Source organism: Coenobita brevimanus, chromosome 86 (genome assembly GCF_032717465.1).
Source record: "Coenobita brevimanus isolate Jiangsu-jjx chromosome 86, ASM3271746v2, whole genome shotgun sequence".
Classification (NCBI taxonomy): domain Eukaryota; kingdom Metazoa; phylum Arthropoda; class Malacostraca; order Decapoda; family Coenobitidae; genus Coenobita; species Coenobita brevimanus.
Genome location: NC_137039.1, coordinates 22,325,405 through 22,337,609, shown reverse-complemented (window position 1 = coordinate 22,337,609; position 12,205 = coordinate 22,325,405). Strand labels below are relative to the sequence as shown.

The following is a 12,205-nucleotide window of genomic DNA, read 5'->3' as shown; positions in this document are numbered from 1 at the left end:
TTCTGCATTTATCATCGCTTGCGGTATAAATAACGTACCCCCCCCCCTGTCCGGGGCCTACCCTGGTCTTCACTATGTCAAGCTCCCCCCTTAAGCAGCTCTCCCACCGGCTTGACCAGTTGCAGGAAACCGTTCGCATGGAATTGTTGCGTGCCACAGGTGATAAGATTTTTTTTTTTTTTTTTTTTTTTTTTTTAATGCGAGGAAGAAGGAACCAAAGGCCATGAGCCCGCAGTAACAGTTCCCTCCAAGAGAAAAACAAAATACAATAGAGAGCCAAATTCAAGATCCGATCATTTTGAGATGCCTGGACACACTGCATTTGAAAGACTGGAGATCATAGGCAACAGGAAATACAGACAGAGGGAGACAGTTCCAGAGCTGACCTGTTGCATAAATGAAAGACTGGGAGTAACGGTTAACTCTTGCATTAGAGAGTTGGACAGAAAAAGGATGAGAGTTTGCTGCCAGACGGGTGCTACGCACCCGTCATAGAGGTGGAGGAATGCAAGCAGACAGTTCAGAGGAGCAGTGACCATTAAAGTAGCGATAGAAAAGAGATAAAGATGCAACAGTGCAGCGAAGAGACAGAGGTTGAAGGGAGTCAGTAAGAGGAGGAGAGTTAATGAGACGAAAAGCCTTTGACTTCACCCTATTGAGAAGAGCTGTATGTGGGGAGCCTCCCCACACATGAGAGTTGTACTCCACACAGGGGCGGATAAAACCCCTGTATAGAGTCAACAATTGCGCAGGGGTAAAGAAAGAACGGAGTCGGCTTAGCACACCCAATCTCTTGGAAGCAGATTTTACAAGAGATGTAATATGATCTTTCCAAGATAAGTCCCGAGTAAATGAAACCCCAAGCATGTTCAAGGATGATGCAGGATTAAGCTGAATATTATTAAACATTAGTGGGTATACCTGTGGAAGATTTTGTCGGGTTGATAGGTGTAAGAAATGAGTCTTAGATGCATTAAAGACAACCATATTATTTTTACCCCAGTCAGAGATACGAGCCAAGTCAGACATTAGGTGTGCCATAGCCTCATCCCTTGTTTGTTGAAGTAACTGTTGAGATGGGCGTTGCGGGAACCGAATGGAAAGGTGAAGGGTGGAGTCATCAGCGTATGAGTGGATAGGGTTAGATGTACAGCTTAGAAGATCATTGATGAATAAAAGGAAGAGAGTTGGTGATAGGACAGAGCCCTGAGGAACACCACTGTTGATAGATCTAGGAGAAGAACGATGGCTGTCTACAACAGCGGCTATAGAACGATCAGAAAGGAAGCTAGCGATGAAGGCACAGATAGAAGGATAGAAACCGTAGGAGGGCAGTTTGGAAATTAAAGATTTATGCCAGACTCGATCGAAAGCCTTTGAGATGTCAAGTGCAATGGCAAAGCTTTCGCCAAAGTCCCGAAAGGAGGATGACCAGGAGTCTGAAAGGTAGGAGAAGATCGCCAGTGGAGCGCCCCTGACGGAACCCATACTGACGATCGGAAAGAAGGTTGTGATAGGAAAGATGCCTTAAAATTTTTCTATTAAGAATTGACTCGAAAACTTTTGAAATACAGGACGTTAAAGCAATTGGACGATAGTTGGAGGGTTGGGAGTGGTCACCCTTCTTTGGGACTGGCTGAATGAGAGCAAACTTCCAGCAAGAAGGAAAGGTACAAGTTGACAGACAAAGACGAAAGAGTTTGCCTAGGCAGGGTGTAAGCACAGAAGCACAGTTCTTGAGAACAACAGGAGGGACCCCATCAGGCCCATATGCCTTGTTAGTACTGAGGCCAGTGATGGCAGAAAATACATCAACTGAAGAAATTTTAATGTCAGCCATGAGGAAGTCAGAAGGGGGAAGTGATGGAGGAACAGCACCGGAATCGTCTAAGGTAGAATTGGAGGAGAAAGTCTGTGCGAAGAGATCTGCTTTATCAGAAGAAGAAATAGCTACAGAACCATCAGAGTAGAAAAGAGGAGGGAAGGATGATGAGGTAAAGTTGTTAGAAAGATTTTTGGCAAGATGCCAGAAGGAGCGGGAAGAATTCGAGTTGGAGAGTTGAGAACATTTAGTATGGATGAAATTATTTTTAGTAGAGCGAAGAACAGACTTAGCATGATTCCGGGCAGAAACGTAAAGATGATGTGATTCAGGGGTGGGTTGGCTCCGGTACCTTTTGTAGGCCCTCTCCTTGTTGCGGACAGCATTAGAACAAGCGTGATTAAACCAAGGCTTTCTTGCGTTAGTCAAAGGATATGAGAAAGGAATGTATGCTTCCATGCCCGAGAGAATAACCTCCGTAATGCGCAAGGCACACTCAGATGGCTCACGGCCATGGAAGCAATAATCATTCCAGGGAAAATCAAAGAAGTACTGCCTGAGGGCCTCCCAGTCTGCGGCTCCAAAATGCCACAGACGACGTTTCCCTGGAGGGTCCACAGGCCGTACCGGAGTGATAGGACAGGTTAAGGTAATAAGGTTGTGATCGGAGGAGCCCAACGGAGAGAAAAGATTAACAGAGTAAGCAGAAGGATTAGTTGTGAGGAAGAGGTCAAGTATGTTGGAGCTCTCTCCAAGGCGGTCAGGGATACGGGTAGGGTGCTGTACAAGCTGCTCTAGGTCATTAAGGATAGAAAAGATGTAGGCTTGTTCACCAGGTGGATCCGTGAAAGGAGAGGAGAGCCAAAGGTGGTGGTGAACATTGAAATCTCCAAGAATGGAGATTTCAGAGAAAGGAGAAATGGATAGAATGTGTTCCATCGTAGAAGTAAGATAGTCGAAGAATTTTTGATAGTCAGTAGAATTAGGGGATAAGTAAACAGCACAGATATATTTAGTCAGAGAATGACAGGAAAGCCGAAGCCAGAGTGTGGAGAATTCAGAAGAATCAAGTTCAGGAACACGAGAGCAAGATAAGTCGTTGCGTATATATACACAACAGCCACCTTTGGCTTTGAAATGAGTATAGAGAAAGTAGGAGGATACAGAAAAGGGTTTGCTGTCAGTTGCCTCAGACAGCTGAGTCTCCGTTAGAAAAAGAAGGTAAGGTTTAGAGGAGGAGAGGTGGTGCTCAACAGAGCGAAAGTTAGATGAAAGGCCGCGAATGTTGCAGAAATGAAGAAGAAGAGAGTCAGACAGTGGTTCCAGGCACCTTGAGTCGTCATCGGGAGAGGGGCAGATGGTGGGGGCATTTATGGTCCCCCCCCTCTGGGGACTCCGAGGCTTGATAAAACGACGCCATTTTTGGTAAATTTTGAATAGGAAGTGTAGTGTGTACTGTGCATGTAGTTTGGTGAAGATAGTTAGAGAAATTTGTACTGGAGAGCATGCTGGCCTACTCTCTGTGTAACTGAGACACTGAAAAAGTTCAGCAAAGGGGGATGGTCAGGAACTAGTCCTGAGGGCTGATGAAACGGGAGCTCCAGCACTCCCTGTCATCAGCTTTCCATCCACCTCGGGAGTACTGCCCTGCTCGACTGGTGCTACAGTCTACTCCTCCTATAGTATAATATATATTACTGTAATATATATAATAGTATATATTTATATCATAATATACATATTACCTTTTTGTACAATTAAAATAGTCATATCTATTTGGCCTTGGTCAGTGCGACTTGTTGCACACAACATTTTTCAGTGCGACCAGTTTCATGCAACTGGCTGAGCCAATGGGAGAGCCGCCTTACTCCTGAGACATTTTTCTCCCCATCCAACTCTGTACCCAGCCATCTATGGGGTGAACTCTGACTCTGACAGAGGTTCACTATGGACGAAGAGAGTTGATGATTCGAACTTTCATCGAGCACACGAACAGATACACTGTTGCCAGCACCCGATACCAACCTCTCGCGGCTAGGTGGCCCAGGTGGAAAGTTTGGCGACTGTACCTCTTTTATTACCCCATCCATGTACAGTTTGAACAACCATGGAGACATGACACATCCCTGTTTCAACCCAACTTTCAAAGAGAAAAATTCACTCAGTTCACCATCCACACACACTGCAGCCTTAGCACCATCATACATACTCTTCACAGCATTCAGCAACTTCCCATCTACTCCATAAATTCTTAATACTTTCCACAATCCTTGTCTATCCACCCTGTCATATGCTTTTTCCAAATCCATGAAAGCCCCATACAACTTCTTTCCCTTCTCTAGAAACTTGTCCATTAAAGATCTAAGAATGAATATCTGATCTACACAACCTCTTCCCTTCCTAAAGCCTCTCTGTTCTTCAACTAATTCCTCTGTTCTTTCCCTAACTCTGTCAAAAAAAAACATACCATACATTTTTCCTATTACACTTAGAAGACAAATGCCCCTATGATTACCACACACTTCTTTTTCCCCTTTTCCTTTGTACAAGGGAATAATTATACCTGACTTCCAATCCTCCGGGACTCTACCTTCCTCCCAGGTCAATCTGCACATCTTCCACATCCATTCTACTATTATCTCTCCCCCATGCTTCAACATTTCACCACACACTCCATCAATTCCTGGGGCTTTCCCCAATTTGATTCTCTTCATTGCTTCCACAACTTCTATCCTGCTGATTTCTTCCTGTCTTCTCACCTCCCTCCTTCTCCCAGCCATTCCCCAGCCACTTATACTCACATTACTTCCATCCTCTATGTTCAACAGTTCCTTAAAGTGTTCTCTCCATCTGCTCACTTTTTCTCCCTTCTCCACTAGTTATCTACCATTTCTACCTTTCACTCCCCTACTAACTTCACTTCCACCCTGTCTTACTCTCTTCACCTCTTTCCAGAACATTTTCTTACAGTCCCTACACTTTACACTCAAATTCCTTCCAAATTCCTCGTCCACTCTCTTCTTACTCTCTCTTACTAATCTTTTCACCTCTCTCTTCCTTTCTCCATATAATTCTCTCTTCTGCCTCTCAACTTCTTCCACACCCTTATTTCTCATCCATTCATTGTATGCTTTCTTCTTTTGTGCCACAGCTCGTCTCACCTCTTCATTCCACCATGCTGTTCCTTGCATCCCCCTCCATCTTCTCTTCACCCTACACACCACATCACATGCCGCATATATTTCTTCTGTGAATATCCTGCACCCACCTTCCACGTCCCCCATCTGCTTCAATTCATATTTACCCAATCATTCCTCCACTTCTCTCTTATATTCTGCATTTTTCTCATCCTCTTGTAACCTTTCCACTCTCCTTGCAACTACTCCCTCTTCCTGTCCTTCCCTTCCTCTATTTCTCCATCTTACTTGGATCTTGATTCTGGCCATCACTAAGTACTGGTCAGAAAGTCCACTCCCCCAACCTCTATAAGCTCTTACATCCATTGCACATCTTCACATCCTTTCATCCACACACACATAATCAATCATTGCCTTCCTTTCGTTCAGTGCACCACCCACCCTTCTCATCTCTCGCCATGTATACCTATGGATCATTTTGTGCCTGAAGAGGGTATTGGCTATCACCAACCCCCTCTCGGCACACATGTCCACTAACGCACTGCCATTCTCATCTATCTCAGCAGGCACACCGCACTCACCAACTATTCCATCCACCTTCACATTCCCTACTTTTCCATTCATATCACCGATCAAAAACACTCTCTCATTCCTTCCAAACTTTTCCATGCACACTTCCACATTTGTCCAGAACTCTTCCCTCACTCTGCTTGCACGATCTTACAATACTGGCTTGCATGTTATTTGTATATCTATCTATCTATAGCCCGACGGCCTAATCCCACAAAGGGTGGCCGCAGACAAAACGCCTCCAAGTCGCTCTGTCACCCACCATTTGATTACCCTCCCCCCAACTCACCCCCCCCCTCCCTCATATACCTCTCAACTCCATCCCTCCACCTCATCCTCGGTCTACCTCTCCCTCTCCCTCCCTCCACCTCACCTACATACACCCTCTTAGTCAGTCTTTCATTCTCCATTCTCTTCACATGTCCAAACCACCTCAGTGTTTTTCTCCTAATCTTCTCAACCACATCCACATCCACCCCACAGCGTTCCTTCACTTCTCCATTCGTCACCCTGTCCCTCCAAGTCACTCCACATGCTCCTCTCAAGTAACTCATTTCCACTGCTCTCACTCTTGACTTGTTCCCCTCTTGCAAGGTCCATGCCTCGCTTCCATATGTCAGGGTAGGGATCACAATACTATCATGCAGTGACTTCTTAACTTCCATACTCACCTCCCTATTTCTCAACACTGCTTTCAGTGTACCAACAACCTTCCTTCCCTGCTGTACCCTTTCATGCACTTCATCCCCCAAAGTTCCATCCGTACTCATCACACTACCCAAGTACTTGAATGCACTCACATTCTCCATATCCTCACCAACCAACCTCACTGCACACTCTGTGACTTCATTCCTCTCAAACACCATAACTTTACTTTTGTTTACATTAACTTTCAGATTCCTCCTCCCACACATTGTCCCAAATTCATTCACCAAACCTTGCAACTCCCATTCATCTTCACTCAATAGTACTGCATCATCAGCAAACAGCAACACCGGAAGCTTCCAGATCTCACCCTCACTCATTAGAGCCACCCCCACATCCACTGCCCTACCCTGCACCTCCTTTACAACCCCATCCATGTATATATTAAACAGCCATGGAGACATCACACAACCCTGTTTCAATCCCACATTGAGATCAAAGAACTCACTCAGCTCACCATCCACTCGCACCGCAGCCCTAGCTCCCTCGTACATACTCTTCACAGCACTCAACAATTTCCTCTCCACTCCATATATTCTTAATACCTTCCACATACCTTGCCTATCAATTCTGTCATAAGCTTTCTCCAAGTCCATGAAGGCAGCATACACTTTCCTTCCCTTCTCTAGATACTTCTCCACTAAACATCTTGGAACAAATATCTGATCTACATCCCCTTTTCCCTTCCTAAATCCCCCTTGTTCTTCTCCAACTAGCTCCTCTGTCATATGCCTAACCCTATCAATGAGTATTCTACCATATATTTTACCAGTCACACTAAGTAGGCAAATACCCCTATGGTTACCACATACTTCTCTCTCCCCTTTTCCTTTGTATAAAGGAACAATTACACCTGATTTCCAGTCCTCTGGAACCCTTCCCTCTTCCCAAGCCAATCTACACAACTTCCATATCCACTCCACAACAATCTCACCCCCATACCTAAGCATTTCACCACACACTCCATCAATTCCTGGGGCCTTTCCCAACTTAATCTTCTTCATCGCTTCCACTACTTCCGCACTACTGATCTCTTCCTCCCTCCTCTCATCTCTTCTCCTCCCAGCCATTCCCCAACCACTTATACTCGCACTGCTCTCACTCTCTACATTCAACAAATCCTCAAAGTGCTCCTTCCATCTCCTCAGTTTCTCTCCCTTGTCCACCAACAATCTATTATTCCTATCTTTCGCTCCCCAGCTATTTCCCCTTTCACACTGCCTTACTTTCTTTACCTCCTTCCAAAACAATTTCTTACTCTCCCTCCATTTCACACTCAGATTCCTCCCAAACTCTTCATCCACTTTCTTTTTACTCTCCTTCACCAGTCTCTTAACCTCCCTTCTCCTGCTCACATATACCTCTCTCTTCTCTCTCTCATCTTCTCCCCTACCTCTACTCGCTAACCATTCACTATATGCCTTCTTCTTTTGTTCCACAGCTCGTTTCACCTCATCATTCCACCATGTTGTCCCTTGCACACCCTTGCATCTCCTCCTCACTCCACAAACCACCTCACACGCTGCGCCTATCTCTTCCGTGAATATCTTACATACGTCTTCCACCCCTTCCATCTGCTCTAGCTCATACCTTCCCAATCTTTCTTCCACTATGCTCTTATACTCTGTCATTTTCTCACTATCTTGCAATTTCTCCACTCTTCTCACAGGAGTTGCTTCCTCCTGTCTTCCCCTTCGTCTCCTCAACCACTTTCTTTGCAGCCCTACCTTGGCCATCACGAAGTGATGGTCCGAGACTCCATTCCCCCACCCTCTCCACACTCTTGCATCAAACACTTGTCTTCTCATTCGCTCATCCACACACACGTAGTCTATGATTGCCTTTCGTTCAACAAGTTCACCATCCATCCTCCTCATTACTCTCCATGTGTACCGGTGGATCATCTTATGCCGAAAGTAGGTGTTGGCTATTGCCAACCCCTTTCCAGCACAGATGTCCACCAAAGCACTACCATTCCCATCTATGTCAGCTGGTACACCCCACTGACCAACCACTCCATCCACTCGTACATTCCCAACTTTGCCATTCATGTCTCCAATCAACAGCACTCTCTCGCTCCTCTCAAACTTGTCCATACACGCTTCTACACTCGCCCAAAACTCATCTTTCACTCTTGCCACTTGATCCTCTGTCGGGGCATACACACATACAATCGCCCACGCTTGTATACCTACTTTCATCCTCACCCATACAATCCTTGCACCCACTGTTCCATACTCTCTTATATTCTCCTTCCACTTCTTGCTTATCATCAGACATACTCCCTCTCTTGCCCTCTCATTTTCATTGACTTCCGCACATATACCTAAACCATATTCCCATTCTCTCACCCTTTCACCTTTCCATTTAGTTTCAGTCAATCCACATATATCCACTTTTGCATCCTCAAGCACCTGAACAATCTCTCTCTCTTTCACTTCATCATTCACTCCTCTCACATTCCACGTTCCCACCCTAAGAATGTCCTTTGTCCGTTCCTTAGTCGTCAACGTATGGTCCGTCCGGGTCCGAGGCGCTTTATTCGCTTTTTTAGTTAGTTCTTTTTACGGGGTGGGGCACTAACCCACCACCAACCCTTATAGTCGCCACGTACGACAAGCAGGGATACTGGAGGAGTATTCTTGAAACCCCCCCTACCCCCAGGGGGTATATACAGTATGCAATACACTATTTGCATATATATTTGTGGAATGGATGAGGAAGTTCTGCAGATTGGCCTGGGAGGAAGGTGGAGTCCTGGAGGATTGGAAGTCAGGTATAATTGTTCCCCGGTACAAAAGAAGAGGGGAAAAAGAAGTGTGTGGCAATCATGGGGGCATTTGTTTTCTTAGTGTAACAGGAAAGGTGTATGGTGGGATACTTGTTGATCGAGTTGGAGAAATGGCCGAGGAATTGGTTGGTGAGGGGCAGGGAGGTTTTGTGAAGGCAGGAAGTTACGTATATCGCATATTCATTCTTGGGTCTTTGGTGGAAGAGTTTCCAGAGGGGGGAAAAAAGTTGTATGAGGCCTTCATAAATTTGGAGAAAGCATATGACTGGGTGGATAGACAAGGAATGTGGAAAATATTAAGAATATACGGTGTAAATGGTAAGTTGTTGAATGTCGTGAAGAGTGTTGTATGAGAGGGCTAAGGCTCCAGTGCATGTGGATGGTGAACTGAGTGAATTTTCCTATCTAAATGTTGGATTTATGTTTCATGTCTCCCTGGTTGTTCAATCTTTTTATGGATGGGTTATAAAAGATATACAAGGTTGGGCAGTGGGTTTTGGAGCATAACTAATGAGTGAGGGCAGCACTGGGAAACTCCCTGTATTGTTAAGTGAAGACGAAGGGGAACTGCAAGACTTGGTGAATTAGTTTAGAAATGTGTGTAAAAAACGGAATCTACAGGTGAATGTAGGGAAGAGTAAAGTAATGGTCTTTGAGAAAAATGAAGTCACTGGTTGTACAGTGAAGTCAGGTAATGAAGAAATGGATAATGTGAGTGCATTTAAGTACTTGGACAGTGTGATGAGTAAAGATGCAAGTTTGGAGTCAAGTGCTTGAAAGGGTAAAAGGAAGACCGTTTGCTTGTTCTTTGAAAGCAGTGATATGAATTAAGGAAATGAGCAAGGAAGTAAAAAAGCTACAGCATGACACAGTTATGATACCAACTCTAAAGTATGGAGGTGAAGCTTCGACCCTGTTGGAGGGACACAAGTCATGGGTGAGGGCAGTGGAAATGAGTTATTTCAGAGGAGCATGTGGAGTTACATAGACAGACAGACTGACACATGAGGAGGTGATGGAGCACTGTGATGTGGATGTGGATGTGACAAAAAGCATTAGGGAAATACAATGAGGTGGTTTGGCCATGTGGAGAGGATGGAGAGCGTGAGACTAACAAGGAGAGTGTATGCGAGTGAAGTGGAGGGGGTAGAGGAAGAGGAAGGCCAAGGATGAGATGGAGGGACAGAGTGGGGAGGTATATGAGAGAGGGGGGAGTGAGCTGGGAGCAGGGCAGAGAAATGGCAGGGGACTAAGTGACATGGAGGCAATTTGTTTGTGGCCACCCCTTATGGGATTAATGCAGCTGGCAATAGGCAGACAGATAGACAGTATGCAACCATTCCATGAGTTATATAAATCTTCCTGAAAGAGCAAACTAGGAGGGGTTTAAGTGATTTTTTTTCCAGGCAAATTCTTTCACTGTAAAAATATTCAAATTTCCGATGGATGGGGTGATTACAGAAAGTCAGTTGTTCAGATAAGTTGGACAGGCTTAAGTCCCAATTAGTCAGACTTAAGGAGGTCTTATTGTACTTTCCCTCATTTCAAATCATCTCTGCAACTCCTCTCCCTCCAACCTTCTCCTTCTCCCCTCTCGTTTTCGTTTTCGTTTTCGTTTTTAAAGGCTCCAACATGCTTGCATGTGTCGGCCTTGGTCACCTAATGGCGGCTCTCCATGCTGCACGATCCATTGCAGCCTCCCTGTTCAGTCCCTTAACCCTAAGGTCACACTTAATGACCTCGTCCCATGTCTTTCTCGGTCTACACCTCATAACCCCACCCCCAATATTAACACTTCTCACCTTCCTCACCCAACTATCATCCCCCATCCTCTCCACATGTCCAAACCACCTCAATCTACCTCTCCTCATCACAACACCAATACACTCCAGTCCCATCCTACCTCTCAACTCTTCCATTGTAAACCCAGCCCCTCCAGGCCTTGGACGCAGGGACGCACTGCACATCCACCTAATCATTGTCATTTCTGTACGTCTGAGCCGGCGAATGTCTTCCTCCTTCACTGCCCAGGTCTCACTGCCATACAGCATTACACTCCTAACACACGCTGCATACAAAGACCCCTTAGCATGTAGGGAGAGCCCCCTCAATGTCAGGAGAGGCAAGAGCTCCCTGAACTTCTTCCAACCACTTCTCACCCTAGCCACAGAGCTAGCTCCAGCCCCACCTCCAGCACACAACATGTCTCCTAAATAACAAAACTCTTCCACACACTCAAGAGATTCACCAGCAAGTTCAATTCTTTCACGTCTGACGATCTCCACCTGCTCACCCCGGCACGCCGTACACATTAAATCAGCATTATCTCGCAGTCTACCTCTGATACCACTACATCTCTTATGCACCCATTTATCACACACACCGCACAAGATGGAATTACTTCCCACGCCCTTGTGGCAAACTGCACATGGCCACTCTCCCTCGTCTTTGACAGTACCGCCATCAACCCTAGATATCATCACTTTTGTTTTATCTGCATTTACCCTTAAACCCTTTTGCCCCATACCATCTCTCCACTTCCTAAACCTTTCCTCCGCCTCCCTTTCATTCTCTGCAATCAACACCAAATCATCAGCATACAACAACTCCCACGGGAGTCCGTTTCTAAAGTCACGTGAAAGGGCTTCAAGTACCATGATAAACAACATGGGACTCAAGACTGACCCCTGATGCACACCAACATTCACGGAAAACTCATCACTCAAATCTCCATTCACTCTCACCTGGGTGTGAGCACCCACATACATGGCCATAACCACCCAAACCAGCCACTCCTCCAAGCCAAGCTTTCTCATTGCCCACTTCACCACCTCTCTAGGGACTCTGTCAAAGGCCTTTTCCAAATCAACAAAAACAAAATAAAGATCCCTTCTTCTACCAATATATTTTTCCTGAAGCTGTCGAACAATGAATATGGCATCAGTGGTCCCCCTACCTGGCTTAAACCCAAACTGCATCTCATCAATATTCACTCTTTCTCTAATCATACCTTCTAAAACTCTCTCCATTACCTTCATTATCTGATCTAAAAGCTTTATACCTCTATAATTCCCTCTTTCCAGGGCATCACCCTTACCTTTATACACATTTACAATTACACTCTTCAGCCAATCATCTGGGACAACACACTCATAAATAATCCTATTTATCAGGTCAGTG

At 45.4% G+C, this 12,205-nt stretch overlaps 1 protein-coding gene across 1 annotated transcript in view; it reads right to left on the bottom strand.

Moving 5' to 3' along the window:
• Positions 1-12,205, bottom strand: part of Ube4A (Ubiquitination factor E4A) — a 200,247-nt gene that overhangs the window by 73,755 nt on the left and 114,287 nt on the right. The window lies entirely within an intron of this gene.